Consider the following 23,903-nt stretch of genomic DNA (forward strand, 5'->3'; position numbering starts at 1 on the left):
GTTAGGGATGCTTGGGAAAGCTGAGAGGGATTAAAGGCACTAAGTCTTTCTGAAGACTCAGAAATACAGTACTGTATAGTCATAGCAGAAAGTTTTTCTTTGAGCATAAGGGTTAGAATAGCATTTTTTCTAATATAGATCCCACAGAAATTGATAGATTAGCCCTGCTTGCTAGGGAATGTTTTCCATTGGCGAAGTGAACTTTTCAGGTCAGTGGAAGTCACACATTGTTTGTTAACTCTTTAAAATGTCATAAATGTCATTAGTGTGTAATAATGTAACTTTTAAAATAAACTGAATGAAAACTCTTATCTCAAATGCCATTCTTTCCTTATTTTTAAAATGTCTTTTTATGTAGAACAGAGTTTCCTGCAGTGGGGTCTGAGAATAGACTTGTTTTGCTCACTTATGCAGATTACATTCTTAAACCCAGAGTTTGCAAAGTCTTACGCAAGTGCTTCAGTTTATGCACTTTGGGTAGTCGCAATGAAGTTAACTTGGATGTAAGACTTTGCAGGATTGCGGCCATAAGAACTCATGGGCCTGGCCTGGAGTGTCTTGTCAAGGCGGGTACTTTTCTTGTGTACTTTCAAGAAGCTATTGTAGAAGTTGTACTTGTATTTAGTGATCTAAGGAGAGTTCCTCTATTGGTGTAAATTGCTGTCGATCCATCATCAGAGATCTACAACCTATCCTGAAAGATGATCCTTTACTCTCACAGATCTTGGGAGACAGACCTGTCCTCGCTTACAGACAACCCCCCAACCTAAAGCAAATACTCACCAGCAACCACACATCACTGAACAAAACCACTAACCCAGGAACCTATCCTTGTAACAAACCCCGATGTCAACTCTGTCCACATATCTATTCCAGTGACATCATCATAGGACCTAATCACATCAGCCATACCATCAGGGGCTCGTTCACCTGCACATCTACCAATGTGATATATGCCATCATGTGCCAGCAATGCCCCTCTGCCATGTACATTGGCCAAACCGGACAGTCTCTACGCAAAAGAATTAATGGACACAAATCTGACATCAGGAATCAAAATACTCAAAAACCAGTGGGAGAACACTTTAACCTGTCTGGTCATTCAGTGACAGACCTGCGGGTGGCTATATTACAACAGAAAAACTTAAAAAACAGACTCCAACGAGAAACTGCTGAGCTAGAATTGATATGCAAACTAGACACAATCAACTCCGGTTTGAATAAGGACTGGGAATGGTTGGGCCATTACAAACATTGAATCTGTCTCCCCTTGTGGGTATTCTCACACTTGTTATCTAACTGTCTGTCTGTGCTGGGCTAGCTTGATTATCACTTCAAAAGTTTTTTTTCTCTTAATTAATTGGCCTCTCAGAGGTGGTAAGACAACTCCCACCTGTTTATGCTCTCTGTATGTGTATATATATCTCCTCAATATATGTTCCATTCTATATGCATCCGAAGAAGTGGGCTGTAGTCCACGAAAGCTTATGCTCTAATAAATTTGTTAGTCTCTAAGGTGCCACAAGTCCTCCTGTTCTTCTTTTTGTCGATCCACTGAAGTTCAGGAAACTAAAACAATTTACACTGGCTGAGGATGAGACTCCTGCCTGTTTCTGTCATTTTTTGTTAAAAATGATTAGCTAATAACTGAAACTGTAAATCGGGAAAATACTAAAAAGCAACAGAGGGTCCTGTGGCACCTTTAAGACTAACAGAAGTATTGGGAGCATAAGCTTTCGTGGGTAAGAACCTCACTTCTTCAGATGCCAAATACTAAATACTAGTTTCCTTCCCTCCATAATTAAAATGGAATATCAAGGTAATGTAACAAGGCAATTCAGAGATGTAGTGTAAATGTTTACAACAAGTTGGCAGTATCTTTCTTTCACTTCTATAGTACTGTAAATGTACTTGATGCTTTATAAATGAATGGAGATACTTGTCCTACCTATCAGGGTGGATTTGATTTAAATCAAATTGATTTAAATCACTAGTCAGGAAGACTCGATTTAATCATGGATTTCTACATAAAAGTGCATTCTTGTTGGTTGGTATAACCTTAATACATATTCTTCACAACTCAGCAATAGATGTAGGTTTCATTTTTAGAAGGTACACACTATACATTTTTTAAGTGATTTATTTTGAAAACTTTTCAGATTAGTTTTACAGCTTTATCAGAAAATGAATGACTGTTTGGTTATTTCATTTACCAAAGGTAATTAAAGCCGATATTTATGAAGTCATTGGGAGGTGAACTATCTCCAATTCAATAGGTTAATCATTAATATTTGGAGGATTTTCTTGCCATGCTGTATTAGGAGGAGAACATCACCAGACAGACTTTTAAATTGTTTTATTTAACTAAAACAACAATGTTATGTAGTCTGGATTTTTTTCTTCAACAGCAAACATATCATATTTTAACAAAACAAGCATATGAATTTTTGAATTTAGTTAAACATTCAAGTTTAACATTCAGGTTTGTTTTTGTTAAAATTGTTTTTAACTAAAATAGTTAAATGAAATATTTAAAAAAACAAAAACAAAAATTAAATAGACTATGTCAGCCAGGTCAACATGAGAAACTTAAAATATTGGCTTCTGCAGCTAACTCAGTCATCTTCACCTTCATTTTCCTATTTGTTCATAATCTGGAAAAGAAAAAAACAAGCTTTCCTGCTTTTTCAGGTCCCAAATTAATTAGTGCAGAGGAAGAAGATATTCTTTCTACACCAGCAGAAGAAGCTACTGCTGTTAAAAGTGAGATTATCACTTCAACACTCTCTGAATCCAAGTACTTAAGTGCCATCCACCAGTTCACTGGTGTGACTTTCTTTCAAACATCATCAGCAAACATCTATTTCTTGAATGGTTCACCCTTAGCTTTGAAGTTTATTATAGTTGGCATTATGGAAGGATGATTGTTGGATGTCCATGTCATAGCCAACCCCTTTTCTTCAGCAGTTAAGGTTTGACCCTGGTACCGAGTATTGAGAATATTTGCAAGAAAATGAGCTGGAGATAGTGCTTAAGATCTCATTCAGTTCCTTCCAAATTTCAACAGCGTCAGTAATAAAACAGCTATTTCCCTGCATTTTGTTCAAGGCTACAGAAATAGGCTTCAGGGTACTCAGCATGTGTTCAACATTTCTCTTAAGCCCGATGTTGAGAACTTTGGCTGTGACAGTGCCATCTATTTTTTCACGATTTTGTTCACAAACTGTCATCAAATTAGGCCAGTTCTTGATATAATGCTCAAAACAGTCCTCTACTGAGTTCCATTGCACGTCTTGTGGGAGAGTTAGTTTGGTTCCTCCCACCTTTTTCAGAGCAGCTGCTGCAAAGTGGTTGTTACGGAAGTATTTTGCAATTTCAACAACATTAACCTTTATTTCTGGAACACTGAAGTCTTTGGTTAGGAGGTGCATCAAATGAACACTGCAACCATATGTTATTAGCTTAGGACTCATCTTGGATACATTTGCAGCATTGTCTGTGACCAAGCTGCGTACAAGATATTGATTTTTTTTTTCACAGTTTGTTATAGCTTTTACTGCTACTTCTTGTAAGGATTCTGCTGTGTGTGCATTTCCTGATGTATCAGTTGTTTCTGTAAGGAAGACATTCCCTTCTTCCTTTGTCACACAAGCACAATAGGATCATTGTGGACATTGGTCCACCCATCAAGACTCAGGTTAACAATTTCACCCTCTAGACCTTTTGCACACTGCTCAATTTCTCTTTCATACACTTTATCCAACAGTTTGCCTGCGACATTGGCTCTGTTGGGTGGACTGTATCCTGATCTTAATGACTGAACCATGTTAATGAAGTGTGGGTTCTTAATCGTACAGAAAGGAGAGTTTGTTGTATAAACAAACCGGGCAATTTTTTCATCAATTACCTCATTTTGTAAAATGCTGGTTCTTATCACAAACTTATCTATGGTGGTTTCTGAATGATGGAGATTTTTTTTTTTCCTTTTTGCTACAGGTGATCTACTGTGGCTATGTGACATACATGATGTGACTGAAACACTGTCATTGGCAGATAACTCTGAAACTATAGAAAATGATGGTGATTTTGAAGGTGGATAGTCTTCAGAATCCTGTATGTTGAGGATGGATTCTCCTAAACAAAATAAGTCAATGCAGTTATTTAATTATTATTACAATACTGCTCATTTAGTATTACTCATTGCATTCACTGACACTCAGTACTACTTTAAAGGTGAAATTGTAAAAGGAAGATCTGCCTATTTCAACTATTTATTTTTTTTATCACAACTGCCTCTAAGATGATAGTACCATAGAGTAGCAACTATATTTTTTGATCAAACATGAGAATTCAAGAATAGTCCCGAAGGAAGACAGGCAGTCCTTAAGAAAGAAATATGAAATAAAAAAGTTTACCAACCTGAAGATCCTGCATGTTCAGACATGTTTCTTTGATCATCTTCAACGCAGCTTCCTCCTGAGAAGGAACACTTCTCATGATGTTGTTTCATTCGGGCAACCAGGCCTTGCATTTCTTTGTTGCGCTGTTTGCATTTTGCACGCATGCCTGTCTTACCCACAGGTAGGGGAACTTCATTAAAATATTCCCAAACTGGGTCTCTTTTATGGCCTGTTGCCATTATAGGTTTTCCCTTCTAGTGAGAGAATGGTATGGTAGATCTCAAATCAATGAAGTCTACACTCAGAAAGGGCTCAAGACTTCTGGAATATGCTGTTCAAATAGTTTCACTTTTGTTTCTACTGCCTGTCCCTCGCTTCTCACATTTATCTCCAGACTTCTTCTCCTTGTCCAGATCTATTCTACCCCCAACAATCTTCTATTCATTGGACTTTTTGAAACGTTGAACTTTTAGAGAGAGGTAAGGGATTGACTCTGTGTACACAAATTTGCAGAGGGACAATAGGATTGAGGTCTGTTATATCTCACCTCTCTATATTATTTATTTATTTAAAACATTTTTGCTATTAACAAGCATGTTATCTCTGGAGAGACAAATCCACAAAACTAAGGGTACGTCCAGACTACCTGCTGTATTGGCAGGTAGCGATTGATTTATCGGGGATCGATATATTGCGTCTCGTTAAGACGCGATATATCAGTCCCCGAACGCGCTCCCCGTCGACTCCGGAACTCCACAGGAGTGAGCGGCGGTAGTGGAGTTGGCGGAGGAGCCACGGCTGTTGATCCCGCGCCGTGAGGACCCAAGGTAAATCGATCTAAGATACTTTGACTTCAGCTACGCTATTCACGTAGCTGAAGTTGTGTATCTTAGATCGATTCCACCCCCCCCCCCCCAGTGTAGACCAGCCCCAAGCATCTCTGATGGTATCTTCTAGACTGAGCACTGAGTCCAATTGGGTAGATAGAAAGATTAACCCATATAATCTATACAGAAGCCCCTGGAATCCCATAAGATTGGGTCCCTAATCCATGAACTATTGGAACTCATTTACAAAACTTTTCTTAAACATTACATGAATATAGGTTTCAGAGTAGCAGCCGTGTTAGTCTGTATCCGCAAAAAGAACAGGAGTACTTGTGGCACCTTAGAGACTAACAAATTTATTTGAGCATAAGCTTTCATGGGCTACGAAAGCTTATGCTCAAATAAATTTGTTAGTCTCTAAGGTGCTACAAGTACTCCTGTTCTTTTTACATGAATATATTGTCTCATACTATAGAATTACAATTTATAATGATGAGCTATCTTTGAGCTATAATGTGTCTTAATAAAATGATCTTTAGTTTTTTCCTCAAAAAGCATTTTATCAAAAAAATCCAATTTAAATAAAATCCGTTTTTTTTTTAAATCATTGATTTTTATCCATCCTGCTACCTATTTTTGTTACTGTCTACTCTTAAATTGGTTTCCTGGAGTGGATATATAATTTGTTGGCTTACTGTTTAATTGTTAAATAATAAACTACTCCCAGGAGAACTTCTTTAAACCCTATGTTGAATCAGACAGATCTTCACAGAATGAAAGCATAATGTATTCAAAGGCCAGTTTGTAGACGCATGAATGAGAAGTAAAACTGCTTGGAAGTGCAAGCCCAGACATGAAGCTCCTGGTGATAGGCTGTGAATGCGATCTTCATTGTTGCTTTTGTTTTGACACCTGAGGGTGACCACACTCTGAGAATGTTGTAATATCTTGGATATTTGTTTTGTATATAAAGAACCATGCTGTGAAAAAGCCACAAAAACCATGGATTTTTGCTGTTGTCTGATCTAAGCTTTTTTAATTTTAAATGAAGTTTCTAGCCTCTCTAATTGCAAAGATGGTCTTCACGGTGTAAACTAGTGCATGGTTGTCTTGCATTGCAGTCAGATAAACTGAAACAATAGCATCAAGAGAGCTCTGAACAGTACTTCCCTCAACAACTAATTCGGATTCATCTTGAATCCTAACTGTTAATCACTTAATTGCAGGACGATGTACGGGGGATACATGTGCAGATGCGGATAGATGTATGTGCCGTTTCTGTTCTGTGCAGCTGGATGTGTTGACTCGTCCTACAATTTTATAAGAAATAGCTGCTGGATCAGCACTTTCACATTCTAGTGTCAATGAAGAAAGTTAAATGACACGGATAGCTGGCTCTGATCTTGGTTTTGTTGCAGATGGCACATGCTCGCTAGAACAGTAAATTGATTCAAGGTGGTGGAGAGGGAGTGGATCCCCTTAATACTTTTAACCTTTTATACAGGTTTAGAGGATACCACATACTCCAGAATTTTGCTTACTTGAAGAGTGACCCATTTAATCCTATACTGAACTAGTAACAAACCAACTTATCTGAACGCTTTCTTTTGGAATCCTTTACCAGTAATGTTTCAACAGTGGATAGCAAAACAAAATGGGGGCCTAACTGAAGTTAGTTGTTAGCTGTAACATTTCATGATGCAGCCAGGTAAGATCTCAAAATCTGGTTACCAGGAGAACATTGTTATATTTAATAGCTGAGGTGGATCTACTGGCCTGGTCTCCAATGAATCAGCCTATTATGAACTTCATGAAATGCACTTCTGTGAGAGAGGAATACAGGGTTCAGGTAACTACTCAAATCCAGTTGGCTGATCTGATTGCTTTAGACTGAGTTCTGCTTGGGCTGAAAATGCGTGTTACTGGAAGCTAAACTTCTAAAAGTGACTCCCTAAATTGTCGTGGGTAGTTTTAAAGGGATACTGGCAAGTTGAATAATTAAAAAAAATCCAGTTTCCGTTAGAAGACTCCTTAAATAACAGTTCTGAAGATTTTTAAATTCCTTTGAAACAGAATGTTAACAAGGGCTTTCCTGCTCTTCTTGTGATCTTTCTAAGGATCTTTCCAGCAGAGGAAACCTAACTGATTATAGGGCTGAAACTGATTAGACACAGCGATGTCTGATGTACAAACTGGGGGGAAATATCAAAGTGTGTTTCATATAATAGTTTGTTATAGTGATCTGAGGTGATACTTGCTAACATAATAGGTACACTATTTTCTGATATGTTTATTTTTTCCCCAAGGTGACACTGTCCCTTTTACAGTCTGAACTTGTGACCCCATGGGCAGAAACATGATCTTGTACTATTGAAAAGCTGGGATTCCCTGTGCCAAAGTAATACATAACATTAATTATTTTATCAGGCAGCTCGCAAGATATGGGACCTTACAATTCCAATTAACTGATTTATAGAAAAGCTACTTTATATAATTTATAGAGATTGTTATGCTGATGATGAGGAACCTGGCTTGTGGGATGCATATGACAAATGTAATAAACATGTATCTGATTCCTTTAAAAAAAAATCTTTAAAAGTATATGTATAAACAAAGTTTTTATTGGTACTGTTAGGGATGACATGCATAACTCACTTGGGGCTTTGATCCTAATTTCTTTTGATCATAATACAAATTTTACATTATTCTCTATAGTACATTCTCATGATCTGAAACTAACTTAGAATCCCCTCTACTGCTATTTTAAAGTTATGTTAAGATTGGGAAATGACTTTGAACATTAGTTAGTTTTTTAACCTGTCTGGAGTGTTTGTTTTAAAATGGTAGTTTGTGTCTTATGTACTGTGCATAAATCACTTTCCTCGTGTGCATTGTACACTTTAATTAGGTGAGCTTCTATACATTATTTTATAACAAGCATATTAGTGGCAATTCTGTGATGTTTAGGAAAAATTAGATTCTCAAAAGATTCCAGAGAATTGTCTGTTTGACATAATCCTGGTTGGTTTTTATAGCTGTGTAATCAGTAGTGTTTTTTGTTGATACATGCACCTAGCTCTATGGGGTGAAATCCTGGCTCCACTGAAGTGATAGCAAAATTCCGATTGAGTTCAGTCGACCAGCTTTTCACTTGCGATCTCTGTTATCTGGAGCAAGTTCAAATTTTTCATTTTTGGCTCATGACAAATCTATAATGAATTTCTTAAACCGGATACATTGAAGACTCTTACACTTTGAAACAAGTTACTATATTAATTATCTTGATTTATAATACATTTGTTACAGCACATAAGAAAAAAAATGAAACTATAAATTTCAGAAGCTTAATCATTTGACTCGATGCATGAAACTATCAGTCTTCAGATGTAGAAAAATGAGCATATGTTAGATGACTTACAGAAATTTCATTACACAGTAAGCAATTCATACATGGTTACAGTTTCTGTATACCTCTCATTGTGCTTGTGTTCACTGCAGAGTTAATTAAAGTTACAACTTGAATGTTGCCCCTCATTTGAGTCCTGTCCGTTCACACAAACTCGTAACTCAAGTGTGGTGGCGCTTTTTACTTGAGTTAGTTGGTCTGCCAGAGGGTATAGGCTATATAGCTTGAGTTTTCACAACACAACTGCTAATGCTTTCACTCTGTGCAGCTTGAGTTGGCTTGTCTACACATGAAAGTTAATCCAGAATAAGGTAGGGCATGACTTTAAAGCATATTAACAATTCCTGATTAACTCCATGTGTGAACACACTTATTTCAAAATAAAATGCTTTGTTCCGAATTAGTTTAATCAACTTCCAAAGTGGATTAAGCTAATTCGGGATAAGACACTTTTATTGTGGGATAAGAGTGTCCATACATGGAGTCAAAGAGGAGTATCTCCCCTTATGGAAAAGTCCTTATTTTGCAGGGTGGCTGCTCTTACTCAAGCTAGGAAGAGGAGTTAACATGAGTGTAAATAACTCTGCATTGGGTATAAAAGAGGAGTATATAAGAAATCAGCACTAGAGGATTCATTTGGTTTTAACTCTTGTTTAAACAATAACAGAAGTGATATACCACATATGCTGCAATCCCTAGATCGGATAGGCTACATGAGGGATGAATGGCCAATCTTAATGTATTATCCTGTTTATTATCTGTTTAGGTGTGAACTTAAAAAGAAACTTTTCAGAGTAGCAGCCGTGTTAGTCTGTATCCGCAAAAAGAAGAACAGGAGGACTTGTGGCACCTTAGAGACTAAATTTGTTAGTCTCTAAGGTGCCACAAGTCCTCCTGTTCTTCTTTTTAAAAAGAAACTGTTGCTTTTCTAATATCTTGACAATTTTACATCTACCATGGAAATGTTATCTAGAAATAGCTTTTTAATATAAAAACCTCCTAGTTGCGGAGGATGAAGACTTGCCACTGTTTTGGCAAGACACATCAAAAATATACGAACATTTGAGTGTGCTGCAGCATTTAACACATGAATTGTACTTTCATTGATGCAAACAAAGCTGCTGCTGCTGCACACAAAGGAAACTCTTCTTGTGTGATTACTTTTTCACAATGGCTGCTTTTCTAGTCCCAATGTTGATCAATTGTTTGCTTCTGTGCATTTCAACAAGGGGTCTTGGTCTGTATTCAGAGCCACAATCTATTTCTGTTTTTGTAGATAATTGCTTCATTCCATCATGAGATACAAATCTGAAAATATAAACTTATTCAGTTCTTAGGAATTTAAATGCCACTATGTGTTTAGTGTCTTCAAGTTTTTTGTTAATCATCTTCTTTCTAGTAGTGGTAATGAGTTCAAACTTTTACAAGTAGTTTTAGCATTAATGGCTTTCAAAGGGGGGCGTAAATTGGGCAAAATGTAGGAAGGATGTTTGTATGCCTCACACTAAGGGCTTGTCTACACTGGCACTTTACAGCGCTTCAACTTTCTCGCTCAGGGGGTGTTAAAAACACCCCCCTGAGCGCAGCAAGCTTCAGCAGTGTTGTTGTTTTTGTTTTGTTTTGTTTTTTTTAGAGCACTGGGAGAACTCTCTCCCAGCGCTATACTGCGACCACACAAACCATGTTAAAGCGATGCCGTGGCCAGTGTAGACTAGCCCTAAGTCAACAAAACAAGTCTTTAGAAGGACATGGCTGTCTCATTCTTAATAAATGCATTTGCAGCTGCCAATATGTAATACATTTTACACATGGTCTGAACTTTTGGCTAATGTAGCTGTATTTGATTTTCATGGGAACCTTCACATTTCTTCATGGAACAAAATGGACACAGATTTTGTTTTATAATTGCCTTTCATGCTCAGAGTCTACAGCCCAGATGGCTTGCTCTTTTCCTGGTGGATTTTACAAAAAATGCCATTTTTATGTGCTGTCAAATGACAGAATCTGAATTGTATTAATCCTTGTTGGATATTTAATATAAATGTAGTCTTGCCTTAGGTTTCTATTAGCATTCTATTTAAGATACATTCACTAATACCATCCTCTTCTTGCAGCACACACACTGATATATATCAAATATGAGTCTTTCCTTGCATATTACATTCAGCCTGACAGCAACGGTCACCACAAAGAATAATAGATATATTTAATGCTTTGTACATAAACTGATTATGATATAACACCATATTACACACACAGAATGTTTGTTTAAATTTGGAGACTTAGCTAATATTAAATGTATATAATTTAAGAGGATTAACAAATTAATAACAAGATGCATGTTTGTTGTATTTAAAGGTAGCTACCCACTCCTCAGCATTCGCTGCATGTAGGTGATGGGAGTTTAAATGAATTTATCTGATTATAGTAGAACTGCAGTTTGTTTGTTACACTTCTAAATAGAATTTTACCTAGGAGAAAAGTGATCTTTATTCACCAAAGGTTGTGGAACAGGTTTTTGCATCCAGCTGACTTATTCACACTCAACTTGACTGGGCAGTGGAAGTTTTTCTTGCCCTAACACTTTCCTTCAGCCACCCCAAACCACAAGTTTCACCACATGAGGGGACATGGTTCTGTCAATGACAGGCCAGCTTTGCTAATGCTTCTCGGCTTTGTCTGAATTAGATCTTTACAAGAATGTCAGGGAAATAGGCTTGTGTGTGGTGAGCACTATGCTAACGCTGTTGTTGCACTTATCTGAATTGCTCTTCCATTTGCTTCTGCTGTGCTTGCAGATTCTATTTGACCCTCTGTTCCAGACTGGGAGCATTTAGGATTGGTTTCCGACAGGGTGTGGGAGAACATTCAGCAGTAAGAAGCCTGCTTGTGTACTGTAGGGCAGTGGTATTCAGTTATATTTTCGTGAGGGCTGGATAAGGCAATGCCCAAATCTTGGTCAGCCAAAGGGCACTCTGTAGGGCCAAAGGGCTCTTCAGGTGTTTGCTATCTAATGAAAGGACATTGATTGCTTTGTGTTGCATCAGCATCTGATCTGATTAAGCACCTGAGTAAAAGTGTACAACTGTAAGTTGAAATGTATCAACAAAGTCTAGCTCCAGTGTGTTTAAATTAAAAGTTTCTAAATTAAATACCATTGAAGTCTGTTTATCGGAATTTCAGCTAACTGAAAATCCTGATTATCTGAACGAGCAGTGCGTTTCCCATGCTCATTTGTGTAATCAGTGTTTTTGGCCCCTTAGGGTGGCAAGAGGAAGGGGGAGTAACTGCAAGAGACGGGAGCCTCTGTAGTACTCCTTGGGTGGAGGGAGCTGGAAGGAAGATGGGGGCAGTGAGGGAGCTGGGAGAGGCCCAGGGCTGGGGTTGATTCCCCCCAGAGCATAGTGGTCAGGGAGAGTGGTCTTCTCTAGTGGTCAGGGAGAGGGCTTATTCAGGTACAAGAAAGAGGGACGCACAGCATCCACTGGTTGGAACATAGTGATTTATTGAAGTCTCAGAGCACTCTTCCTCCCGTGGATAACAGACTTGTTCTGGTTCTGACAGTCAAAGTGTCTTATGGTATTTTCAAAACAAACCTAGGAAGAACGCCATCAGCCTGATCCCAGAGAGAAAATCAACATATCCATTCCTGGATAGACAAAGATTCCTATTTCTATACGCACTACCCTTCCAGGATATGATGAACACCAGGCAGAAGTTAGATTAAGCAGAATGAAAAGAAATATCTTCATTCATAGTAAATCAGTTTGGTGGACTGGCGATCGACCTCTTTGCATCTGGAAACAACAAAGCACCTTTGGCCTCTCCATATGTCATCAGGTCTCTGGATATGAGGTGATGGATGCTCTCTTGCAAGACAAGATTTCTATTTGCCTTCCCACTTTTCCACTGCTTCCCAGGAATAATACAGAACAGGAAGGAGAGAGTGCCAGTGATACTGCTGATGTCTGTCTGGCTGAAGAGGCTGTGGTTCTCAGGCCCGATTAACGTAGTCCTTTCAATGTGCCTACCTTACAGAGAAGGTCTGTTATTGCAAAAACCAATTCTCCATCTAGCATGATGCAAATTGAAAATGGATATTTGGATGAAGTGATTATCACTCTCATTGTCCTAGGAAGAAATCAACAAATAGAAGTTACTGGCTGAAGCAAAGTCCATATTTTAACTGCAACATTAAACAAGTGAAATATAGTTTTCAAACCTCCAGGATGGCTCTAATGTGGGTGTAAGAGAATGTCCAAGGAAAGTGGTCAAGTCTCTTTACTATAATGTTCTCGGAAGGTTCAAGAAAAGGACATTTTGTATAAGCCCCAACATTAAAAGTATTCCTAGGGCAGCTACTCTGATTCTAGCGTTCCAAGGTAGTATAGAACACAGAGAGAACCTTATTCTGGTTTTTACAGCACTCTCCAGATTCAGCTCCTCTGGTAGGTGTCTTCATTTTTTCCTGTCCACTGAAGCTTCCTGATAACTATCTTAAATTTCTTAGATGACACTCAGCATTGCACTCTTAATTCAGACAAGTAGTCCTCACAGCTGTCCAAGCATTCATTCCCTAAATAAATTTAAGAATAATTCTTCTTTGGTTGTGCATCAAATTTCAGTCCTAAGGAGCATTGACAATCACAGGACAGAGAAATCATGTCTCCTATAATGAGATCTGCCCTGCGGCCATGTGGCATCAGTGCATAAATTCACTAAATTGTACATATTGGTCATCCAATCTTTAGCCATTTTTCAGCTAAAGTAGTCTTCGTGCTTCAGCGCTCAGGTGAAAAGAGAGGATGTATAATGTCCCTTATTCTGTATGCCCACATTTAAGGATGACTTGCTTCCCTACCTGGAGGCACACTGTTGTGAAATTCCCATTGTAATGAATCTGTGGACCTTAGTACATTGAAAAATAGGAACATTTATCTATGCAAACCTGAAAACTTCCTTTCTTGAAGTAATAAAGTCTACACACATCCTGCCAACCTGAAGAGAAATGGATCATCCAGAATAGAGATGGAAATTGACATTCAAAGATTCAAGTTTATTTCATTAGGACGGGGTGAAAGTAACTTAAAGGACTTACCGGTACGACGGAGTCCTGAGCGGGGGCGTGGCCTCAACCGGAAGAGGCGTGGCCTTTCAAGATTTAAAGGCCCTGGGGCTCCAGCTGTGGCTGGGAGCCCCAGGGCCTTTAAATCACCCCGGAGCTACCAGCTGCAGAGGCGGCTGGGAGCCCTGGGGCTCAGGGGCGAATTAAAGGGCCTGGGGCTCCGGCTGCTGCAGAGCTCCGGGCCCTTTAAATCACCGCGGAAGCCCGGCTGCCGGAGCTCGGGCAGGGATTTAAAGGGCCCGGGGCTCCCCACAGCGGCTGGAGCCCTGGGACCTTTAAATCACCTCCGCGAAAGCCAGTGCAGTCCGGCACAGCTGGCTCTTGCCGGTAGGCCGTACCGGACCGGAATGGCTTACTTTCACCTCTGCATTAGGAGGAAATTATCCTCCTACTTTGCAATAGGAGAAATAGTTGTGCTCTTTCCTCAAAGTATAGTTAATAATCTGTAATGTAGGAAAATGGGATGGAATTATCCTCGGTCTGGAAGCTGTCCCAATTGGAGAGAATGTCAGGAGATGAGGTATTCTCATCCTGCTTGTGGCATGACAGGTCTGGTTCTGCCTCCAAGCTGCCAACAGGCTAGTGTATGTATTATAACTGATCTGTGGACCTTACTGTATAAAGACAGGTTTCAGAGTAGCAGCCGTGTTAGTCTGTATCCGCAAAAAGTACAGGAGTACTTGTGGCACCTTAGAGACTAACACATTTATTATTATGCTCTAATAAATTTGTTAGTCTCTAAGGTGCCACAAGTACTCCTGTTCTTTTTACTGTACAAAGACATTTTCAGGGAAACACAGAAAAATTTTCCCATTAAGCAATCTCTAAGTAGCAAACACAGAAAGAGAAGAGAAGATTATGGAAACCACTACAGATATTGTGCTAAGTTGCTCCATGGAAGTCAAATAGCAGTTGAAAAAAACTAGAGGAGACAAACTAGATGAAGCTTAAAGGAAGGCACCATCAGAAATCATAACTTGAGTCTATGCATGAAATTATTATGGAGGAGAAAATGAGACGGTGGAAGAATGTGACCTCTAAGACAGGGTAGCATGTTGCTCCTCATGCTTGGGAGGAAATCCCCCTAAACATTGCCAAAACTATCTTATTGTCTTCCTTCCACCCTGTCCTCAAAACTCTCCTTTGCCAGGGTGGCTACAAAAAACTTGACAACGGTTAGGCTGCTGGTGTGCTTGACACCTCTACCTATCCTGCTGACCAGTGTTGTCTCATGGATTCCTTGTACTCTCTGTTGGTCTGTTTGGATACTTCTGTTGACTCTTGTTGTTATACTTAAGTTGTAAGCTATTGGGGCAAGGACCATCTTTTTCTGTGTTTGTACAGCACCTGGCACAATAGGGTTCTCAGCCATGGCTAGAGCTTAGGCTGTATGATAATACAAATAACAACACAGGGAAAATGTCTGTGGTGCCCTTTCAGTCTAGTTAACTACAACAGGTGTTTTGCTTCTGAAGAGAACAGATCAGGAATGATTTAAAAACTAACAGAAGAATCTTCATGATCAAGAAGCAGGCTCTGAATGGGAGCCTTTATAGAGAGAGAAGTAAGTAATCTTGATGGATGAGTGCAGCATCTGTCCTGAAATGTCTGTGATCTAACTAGGGGAATGTAATGATAGGTATGGTGCCTCCTGGGTGCTAGGGTAGGATGTGTGACAGGAGTAGAAAACTCAGGATTTACAATTGAGATTATATTCCAGTTGTTGTCTGTGCAGGAATAAACTAGATTAATAAAGGCAGTTTCAATAGGATGATTTCAAGGATCTCTAAAGAATCTCTAAACATGAGTGATCTTTTCAGAGATATTTTCATTGCCAAGCAAGATTGAAGACTGGAGATGACTGATGTTGGAGAGTAACAAATTGATGTGCTGGTTGTATAGGGGAAAGGACTTGGGTTTCATAGAACACTATGTAATACCTTCCCTGAGTATTGGAGATGTTAATCTGCTCATTTAGGAAGAGTACTAGATTCTTCAGTTTAAGACTGGGAGGTCTTGTTAGGCAGGCTTTAAACTAGTTAGGGTGGGGCGGGGGGAGTTTTCTGTTCAACAACAACAACAAAAAAACCCTGACAAAAAAGACATACACTGTAAACTGAAAGTATAATACAAGGCAGCAGCTGGAATTATGCAACTCAGAAAGGAGACAAATAGTGGTATATTAAAACCTGTATAAACAAATTGAAGGATTATGGGAAATAAGAAATAGAAGTGAAACTAAATAATGGAGATTTGTAAAATTAAATCTGTAGGGATGATTTTTATAAACGGAATGTCAACATTGATGGTGAAATCTACATGGGACAGATGGATACAGTGGGAGGAGACACTTGCATTTTTTTTGGGTATTATTTCATAAATGATTGCCCCCAACTTTCCAATCTTTTTTGTCTCTTCTCTTAACTCTCTTGATTTGTGGATGCCCTTTTACAAGCTGTCTAAAGTATGTATTGTTTAATTACCTGTTTTGCTCATATATGCCTTTTAAGGAAAGGAAAGCTTCTCTCTCTCTCTCATTCTGTTGGTCCAATAAAAGATATTACCTCCCCCACCTTGTCTCTCTAATATCCTGGGACCAACATGATAGCAACACTGCATATTTGAAGGAAAGGGTTTGTTCTGCAGTTTAGTGTTTTTCCTTTAAATTAACTACAAATGTTTTCTTCAACGAATATTTAGTAGCTGTGATAAGCCTGCTGTAGCATGGTGGTCTCCAGATTGTGATTAATTTTACAGACTCGATCAGATGTGCTGCACTACCAGTGTATTTAAGATGGAATATCAACCTTAATTGTAAATGTTGCATTTCTGGGACTAAGTTGGGCATTTAATGTTGCTTAGCTGTAGTGCTTTGTAGTTTTAATGTTACCTATTTAGCTATTTTACCTATTTATATAACTGTGGATTACAACATTTAAATGATTAAAACCCTGGGTATTAATATGTAAAGTGTGAGGGTTTATTTGGGTAAGACTCTAGTTTCATAACCAGAGGTCTAGTTGAACATATTCACATTCTTGTGTGTGTATCTGAGTGATAGTTAAACAATGTACCATAGTTATAGATTTGCACAGGCAATAGCAAGGACAGATTTACAAGTGCTTGTAAAAGCTACTATTAATAGAACCGGCATGCTGTTTAACAAGACAATAATCTTGTTTTCCAGTGAGGGGAAACCTGAGGGTGGAGTAGTTTATCCTCATAAGGGAGCCAGTTATTGTCTTGTAAAACAGTACACTGCCCTTTTATTGCTGGTAGACTCCACGTAGACATATGAGAAAAATAGAAGAAAACTGAAGCTTTCAAATTGTAGAAATACTTGGGAAAATTATTAGCAAACAATATTTAGCTGGCTGACAGTGTTTTGTGGGATTTGAAATGTGACTCTTTTTTATAACACCAGTTGTTATATTTTGATATGTATGGTTATATTGAACTTGGTGCTGTTGCTATACATCTGCATTTGGGACAATCCAGATTTTATTTACTCATGAGCTCATTACTAGGTGTTACTACTTTGTGGGTAAAGGTTTTTAGGAATGTTTTAAAATTAAGGCCAGTGCAAGAGTGACTTAATTAGCCCAGGGGAGAGATCAGAACAGCTGATAATGCCAATTTTAGTATAATTGATGTATCCTATTTCAGTGAATGAGTAATGTAATAACAACATGATTCAGGCTCAAATCTAAGTAGAAAATACTTTATATGTTTACTGACTTCATTTGAATTGCCTGACTTAAATTAATTTGTGGAATGTTTATTTTATCTGATTGCACTAATAATTTAGGTCACATGTTGTAATAGGTTCACATTTATGGTCCACACATTCTTAGATTGATCTGTCTTTTGTGTCTTTCACACATCTATGGTGATTGGGCTAAATAAGAATAAACTGACCAGATCCCATCAGCAATTTGCAGGAAGTGATGTAGAAAGCAATAAAAGGATGAGTTGCCTAAATAAAATGAGATCCTGGAGACAGTATTTTTAACATTTCCTGTCTTTAAAGTGCATGAAAAAGAAAACAACTGCTACTTTACGAATGCTTAAGGTTAATGTGTATTTAATGGTGCAAATCTTTCATAGAAAGAATGAAAAAAATAAATCTATTTCATGTTTTGCCTTTGCTCATTTGTTACGTTTGTTTTCATCAGATTAGCTTTAATGGTTACTCAGTTCTGAGAAGCTTTTTACTTTTGTCCCTTTCCATTTTGAAATATTTTCTATTAGAGGAGTGACATCCTTTCCCTGGGATTGTTATTTGATCACTCTTTCCACTTCAGATCCTTACAAAAATGAGCAGGACTTATATCTGCCCTGAAATGCAGAGGCAGAATAAACCTTATACTGCTTATCAAGTATCAGCGGGGTAGCCGTGTTAGTCTGAATCTGTAAAAAGCAACAGAGGGGCCTGTGGCACCTTTAAGACTAACAGAAGTATTGGGAGCATAAGCTTTCATGGGTAAGAACCTCACTTACCCACGAAAGCTTATGCTCCCAATACTTCTGTTAGTCTTAAAGGTGCCACAGGCCCCTCTGTTGCCTTATACTGCTTAGTATTCATCGTATTAAGGGCCTACTTATTCAGAGATAAGGTAGGCAGCTGGCAATAACCATATCATTCATGATGGAAAAATTCTTGTGTAGTCTTATGTTCCTATTGCCCACCAGCTGTGCACAGCGTTCCCACTAATGTAAATGGGAGTTGTGTGTGAACAGTGGATAATATATGGCGTGCCGAATGCACTTTGTGGCAGGTTCCTCATAATACTTCCTGTGGTGCAAGGCCTTGGTATGGCCCAAAGGCAGAGCTTGTAGGGTGCCAGTACATAGGTTGCAAAAACTGCTGTTGAGTGAATAATGGTATTTTTATTTCTAATGAGCCATGCCAAAGTGCATTTTTGAAGATAAGTTACTAATATGAAAACATCTTACACACTGTGTATTAAATCATCTAAGAGTTAGATTTATTACAGTTGCAGGTTAATCGTTTGGTTGCGTTTTAATTTGTGCATCATAAAACAGTTTCTAATCTGAACTCTGGCAGGATTCAGACTTCAGTTTCTCGTGTGTTCACTGTTAGCAGTTTGCATTTCCTGGCTTTGTGTTTGCTTTGGACTGGTGCTTGATAGTTGTATCAAGGGGATTAAAAAGTCACTGGAAAAAGAAGCAGGAACTTGAATGTGGAAATGGAGGGCAAATAGTCTGTAAAAGTTTCCCGCTTCCCGCAACTCCCGCTGGCCGGGAATGGCGAACCGCAGCCACTGGGAGCTGTGGGCAGTTATGCAAATGTAAACAAATGCTCTGGTGGCCCGCCAGTGGATTACCCTGATGGGCCGCAGGTTGTCCACCACTGAGCTAGATAGCTTGTGGAGAGCTGTATAGTTAATGGAGGGCAATAAAGCCTTGCGAACCAAGTAAGATATTTCAAAATTAAGAAATAAACTCCAGTAAGAATCTCCTGTTTACATGTATAGCAATTTTTATTAAAAAAAATCACATGCCTGATAAACAGCTGTTGATCATGTTGCTTCTAAGCATACGTGCCTTTTTCAGCAGCTGTTTCTCATTTTTTTCTAAATTTTTTTTGTACTAAGCCAAGTATCCCATCTGAGTAATAAGAATGTCAAGCCCTGGAAATTGACTTGGCTAGATTAGGTTTATTGGCTTACACAAAGATCATGTTCTTCAGCATAAAGAGAACAAAAATAATCAGCGGAGCGAAATCACAGTGTAAGAATGTTGGCCAGGAAATAGACCTAAACAATAATCATGAGCACTATGTTCTGCATGTGTGTTCCCTGCCAATCCACTTCTCCATGTGTTCTGGTGAGGATAAGGTACTAGTCCTTTTAAGAAGCAGTAACCATCCTCACTCCCAAATAAAATACCCAGTGTATTATATATGCAATTCAGTATACATCAAACTATCAAATTGAGAGACAGCACTTTTAATGTCACACTTGGAATATTCTTTTTCAAGTTCACCCTTATTTAGGAAATTATTACCACTAAATTGACTTTAAATAATTTTATTGCTCTTCACATAATTTTTTCAATATTTACATGTTGGAGACATATTAGTCAGACTTGGACTGTGTTCATTAGAAAAAAGAACACGGATGATTTCACTGAGATCTGTACGATCCTGAAAGGAACAGATTGATTCTGATAAGCTGCTTGAGAGAGTTACTATTTTGAAAGCAAGAGGTCATGGACTCAACTTGAGGAAGGGACTAGCATAGTATATAAATAGTTTAGGCAGAATTTCCTCATACACAAGCTGGTTGGAATAGGAAACAAACTGCCAAAGTTAATGGAGTAAACTAATTTGGCTGAGAGCTGAAGACATGTTTGGAATAGTAGGAAGTGCTGGATATAGGTACTAATTGGATTTTTGGGACATGATTTAAAACTGGATATATTTTATTTTCTAGTTCTCTCTACTTTTTTTCCTTTCTGTGTGCTATCTTGGTTCTTTTATGAAGTGCTAGGTATCAAACTTATCAAGTAGTGGCTGAATGTGCTGTTATTTTATACGAGAGAGATCAGGTTCTTCTTAAAGGAGATTATCTCAGAATCTCACTGATATCAATGTGAAGGATTGCTACAGATCAAGGGTAGAATATGGAGTTGATGTACTAACTAAACTTTAAGCTGTCATTATTTATTACCTGTTCTGCACTTTGCCATATTCACCATTACATAGTGAGAAAATGTTTTCTCCATTAGGACCAGTGCTATTTCAGCCCTATATTTCCCTTCCTTCACAACCTTGCTTTTTTTCTTGTCCCTGTCTCTTTGCATGTGTCCTCTTTTCTTCCTGCAGCAACGCCCTCCTTATCCCCCTTCATCCACAGTACTGGTGCGTGATGAAATGAGTAATGCTGTCATTTCAAGTGTTGTTATTGGATTTTTGAGTTAACACTCAAATGAAGTTAATGGGGGTAGAAGAGTTCACAGCTCTCTCGTTGTTTCAAATTGTCTGCAGACTGAGGGTATGTCTACACTACAAAATCAGGTCGAATTTATAGAAGCCGGTTTTATACAGTCGATTGTGTGTGTCCCCACATAAAATGCTCTAAGTGCATTAAGTCGGCGGACCACGTCCACAGTACCGAGGCTAGCGTCGACTTCCGGAGCGTTGCACTGTGGGTAGCTATCCCACAGTTCCCGCAGTCTCCGCCGCCCATTGGAATTCTGGGTTGAGATCCCAATGCCTGATCATGCAAAACAGTGTCACGGGGGGTTCTGGGTACATGTCGTCAGGCCCCTCCCCCTTCAGAGCAACGGCAGACAATTGATTCGCGCCTTTTTACCTGGGTTACCAGTGCAGACAACATACCACGGCAAGCATGGTGCCCGCTCAGCTCAGCTCACCGTCACCATATGTCATCTGGGTGCTGGCAGACGTGGGGCTGCATTGCTACACAGCGGCAGCCCCTTGTCTTTTGGCAGTAGATGGTGTATTACGACTGGTATCCGTCATCGTCGTATTCCAGTTCGATCAGAGGCACCTGGGCAGACATGCTTTGTCTCCTGGAGACTCAGTCCTGCCGGCAGTCCTATTGAACCCTCTTGACGATGATGGCTAGCAGTTGTCGTACACCATCTACTGCCAAAAGGCAAGGGGCTGCTGCTGTATAGCAATGCAGCCTCACATCTACCAGCACCCAGATAGCCGATGAAGGCTACCAGTCTGCTGCCAGCTTAAGATGTAAAAAATAGATGGACCAGATTTGTTCTGTATTCATTTGCTTCCCCCTCCCTCCGTGAAATCAACGACCTGCTAAACCCAGGGTTTTGAGTTCAATCTTTGGGGGGGCCATTTTGTGTGACAGTTGTTTGTGTTTCTCCCTGATGCACAGCCATCTTTGTTGATTTTAATTCCCTGTACCTGTACGCCATGTCGTCAGTCGCCATATACTTAAAGTTTTAAAATATTGACGATAAAATAAAATATTCTTGCTTTTTACGTTCTATGTTTTCTGTAATTTGCAACTTCAGTTATTGAAATCAACAAATTATTTTAAATAAATTGGAAAATTGAATCTCGTTGCTTTGTGTATTTAACCAGAAGTCAGCTTGTTAAATTGGAAAGCTGAAGTTTTTGACTGAGGGTATGTCTACACTAGAGATGTAAGTCGACCTACATTAGCTGACTTACAGCCACTGCAGTAATTACTGATGGTCAGGGCCGGCTCCAGGCACCAGCTTGCCAAGCAGGTGCTTGGGGCGGCCACTCCGGAGAGGGGCGGCATGTCCAGCTATTAGGCGGCAATTCGGCGGACGGTCCCTCACTCCCGCTTGGAGCGAAGGACCTTCCGCCGAATTGCCGCTGCAGGTTGCGATCGCAGCTTTTTTTTTTTGCGCTGCTTGGGGCGGCAAAAACCCTGGAGCCGGCCCTGCTGATGGTGCATGTCCACACTACTCTCCTTTGGTCGGAAGTGCACATCCTCACCAGGAGCGCTTCCGCCTACCAAGAGGGGCAGTGTGGGAAGCTGAGAGCGTGAGAAGCTGAGAGCTCTGCTGGCAGCTCCCTACGAGGAGACTGGCTGCGCCACACGCTCCCCCTCCCTCCGCTCCCCATTGCCCACCCTGGGCTTCTCGTCTCCCTGTTCCCCACTGGAAATTGGGGGGAAGCTGCTCGGGGCTTCTCGCCTCCCCGTTCCCCACCGGGAGCCGGGCAGCCATGTCAATTTAACGGCTCAGGGAGCTGTGAAATTGACAAGGCTGCCTGGTTCCCAGCGGAGACCGTGCGGTGGAGGTGGGGTGGAGGGGCCACCAGGGCTTCTCACGCTGGGAGCGGGGTCCTGCTGCCCAGGTTTCTTGCCCCAGCTCCCAACCGGGAGGAGGGTCCAGCTGCTCAGCTCTCCAGGAGAGTGGGGTGCAGCTGGGCTTGGATTCCCAACTTTCTTGTCAATTTCAGGGCAGGAGCCTGCCGTGAAATTGACAAGACAGGATGTAAGTAACACCGTGTCTACGCAGACACTGCGTTGCCCTAACTACACGGACATAAGCCTTATGCCTCTCATGGAGGTGGAGATGATATGTTGATGTAGGAGGGCACTTAGGGCTTGTCTACATTACCCGCTGGATCGACGGGCAGCGATTGATCCAGCGGGGGTCGATTTATTGCGTCTAGTCTAGATGTGATAAATCGACTGCCGAGTGCTCTCCTGTCGACTCCAATACTCCACCAGGGCAGGAGGCTCAGGTGGAGTTGACGAGAGAGCGTCAGCCGTCGACTTACCGCAGTGAAGACACCGTGGTAAGTAGATCTAAGTACGTCGACTTCAGCTACATTATTCACGTAGCTGAAGTTGCGTAACTTAGATCGATTCCCCCCTTCTCCCCTGTGTAGACCAGGCCATACATCAACTGGAGGAAGGCTGTAGTGTAGACACTGACATAATTAGGTTGACGTAAGCTTCCTTACATGAACCTAACTGTGTAGTGTAGACCTGCCCTGAATGTACAGTATATATACTTGCACAGTATATGCTCTGCCACCCTAGATTCTGAATGCCCTCTGTTTATTCACAGGTCAGGTGTAGTACAGATCACTGAAGTGATTATATGTCCATGTACTTCATGAGATCTAAGGAAACTACTCTTCAGAATGAAAAGTGTTTCAGTTTACATGCTTCTTCAGTTACATATCAATAAGCAGACAATGCAAACTAGGGTAAGTTCTATCAAAACTTGCGGGCTTTGATGTAGAAAACATTTACTTCATATATTTTGTCAGTTCTCTTAACTAGTAACAGCCAAATAAAATTTTAAGAATCTGTTCACTCTTGTGCTCGCTATCTTTTCTTTATGTTAAATATTCATTTCCATTCTAACCCATCAGAAGACTTAAGAAAATAAGGGCTGAGGCTGTGATCTTGGAATGCAGTTCCTTTTCAATCACGTTTCCTGATGTTAATTTAATATTTCAACACTTGAAGAAATGTACTTAATTTACTGGAATCTGTAGTGCTGTCTGGCTGCCCTATTAGGATTAGCACTGTGTTCTCTGATTTTTAGGATATCAATTACAATACATTCTCCCTACTGTCTGGAAGCAGTTCATTTGATTGTATGATGCATACTGTAAACTAGATAGCTGAAGTGCCCAA

General features: G+C 39.8%; 1 protein-coding gene across 5 annotated transcripts in view; it reads left to right on the top strand.

Annotated features, from left to right (window-relative positions):
• Positions 1–23,903, top strand: part of KIAA1671 (KIAA1671 ortholog) — a 143,930-nt gene that overhangs the window by 5,524 nt on the left and 114,503 nt on the right. For 2 of the 5 annotated variants that reach the window (XM_065568870.1, XM_065568873.1), the window contains exon 2: positions 23,326–23,467. The exons of 2 other annotated variants lie outside the window; for them this stretch is intronic. The gene's annotated coding sequence lies outside the window, so the exon portion shown is untranslated. Of the gene's footprint in view, positions 1–15,592; positions 20,778–23,325; positions 23,468–23,903 lie in introns of those variants that run through there. One more of the 5 variants, XM_065568871.1, reaches the window with a different exon arrangement.

This window comes from Chrysemys picta, chromosome 15 (assembly GCF_011386835.1).
Source record: "Chrysemys picta bellii isolate R12L10 chromosome 15, ASM1138683v2, whole genome shotgun sequence".
NCBI lineage: Eukaryota > Metazoa > Chordata > Testudines > Emydidae > Chrysemys > Chrysemys picta.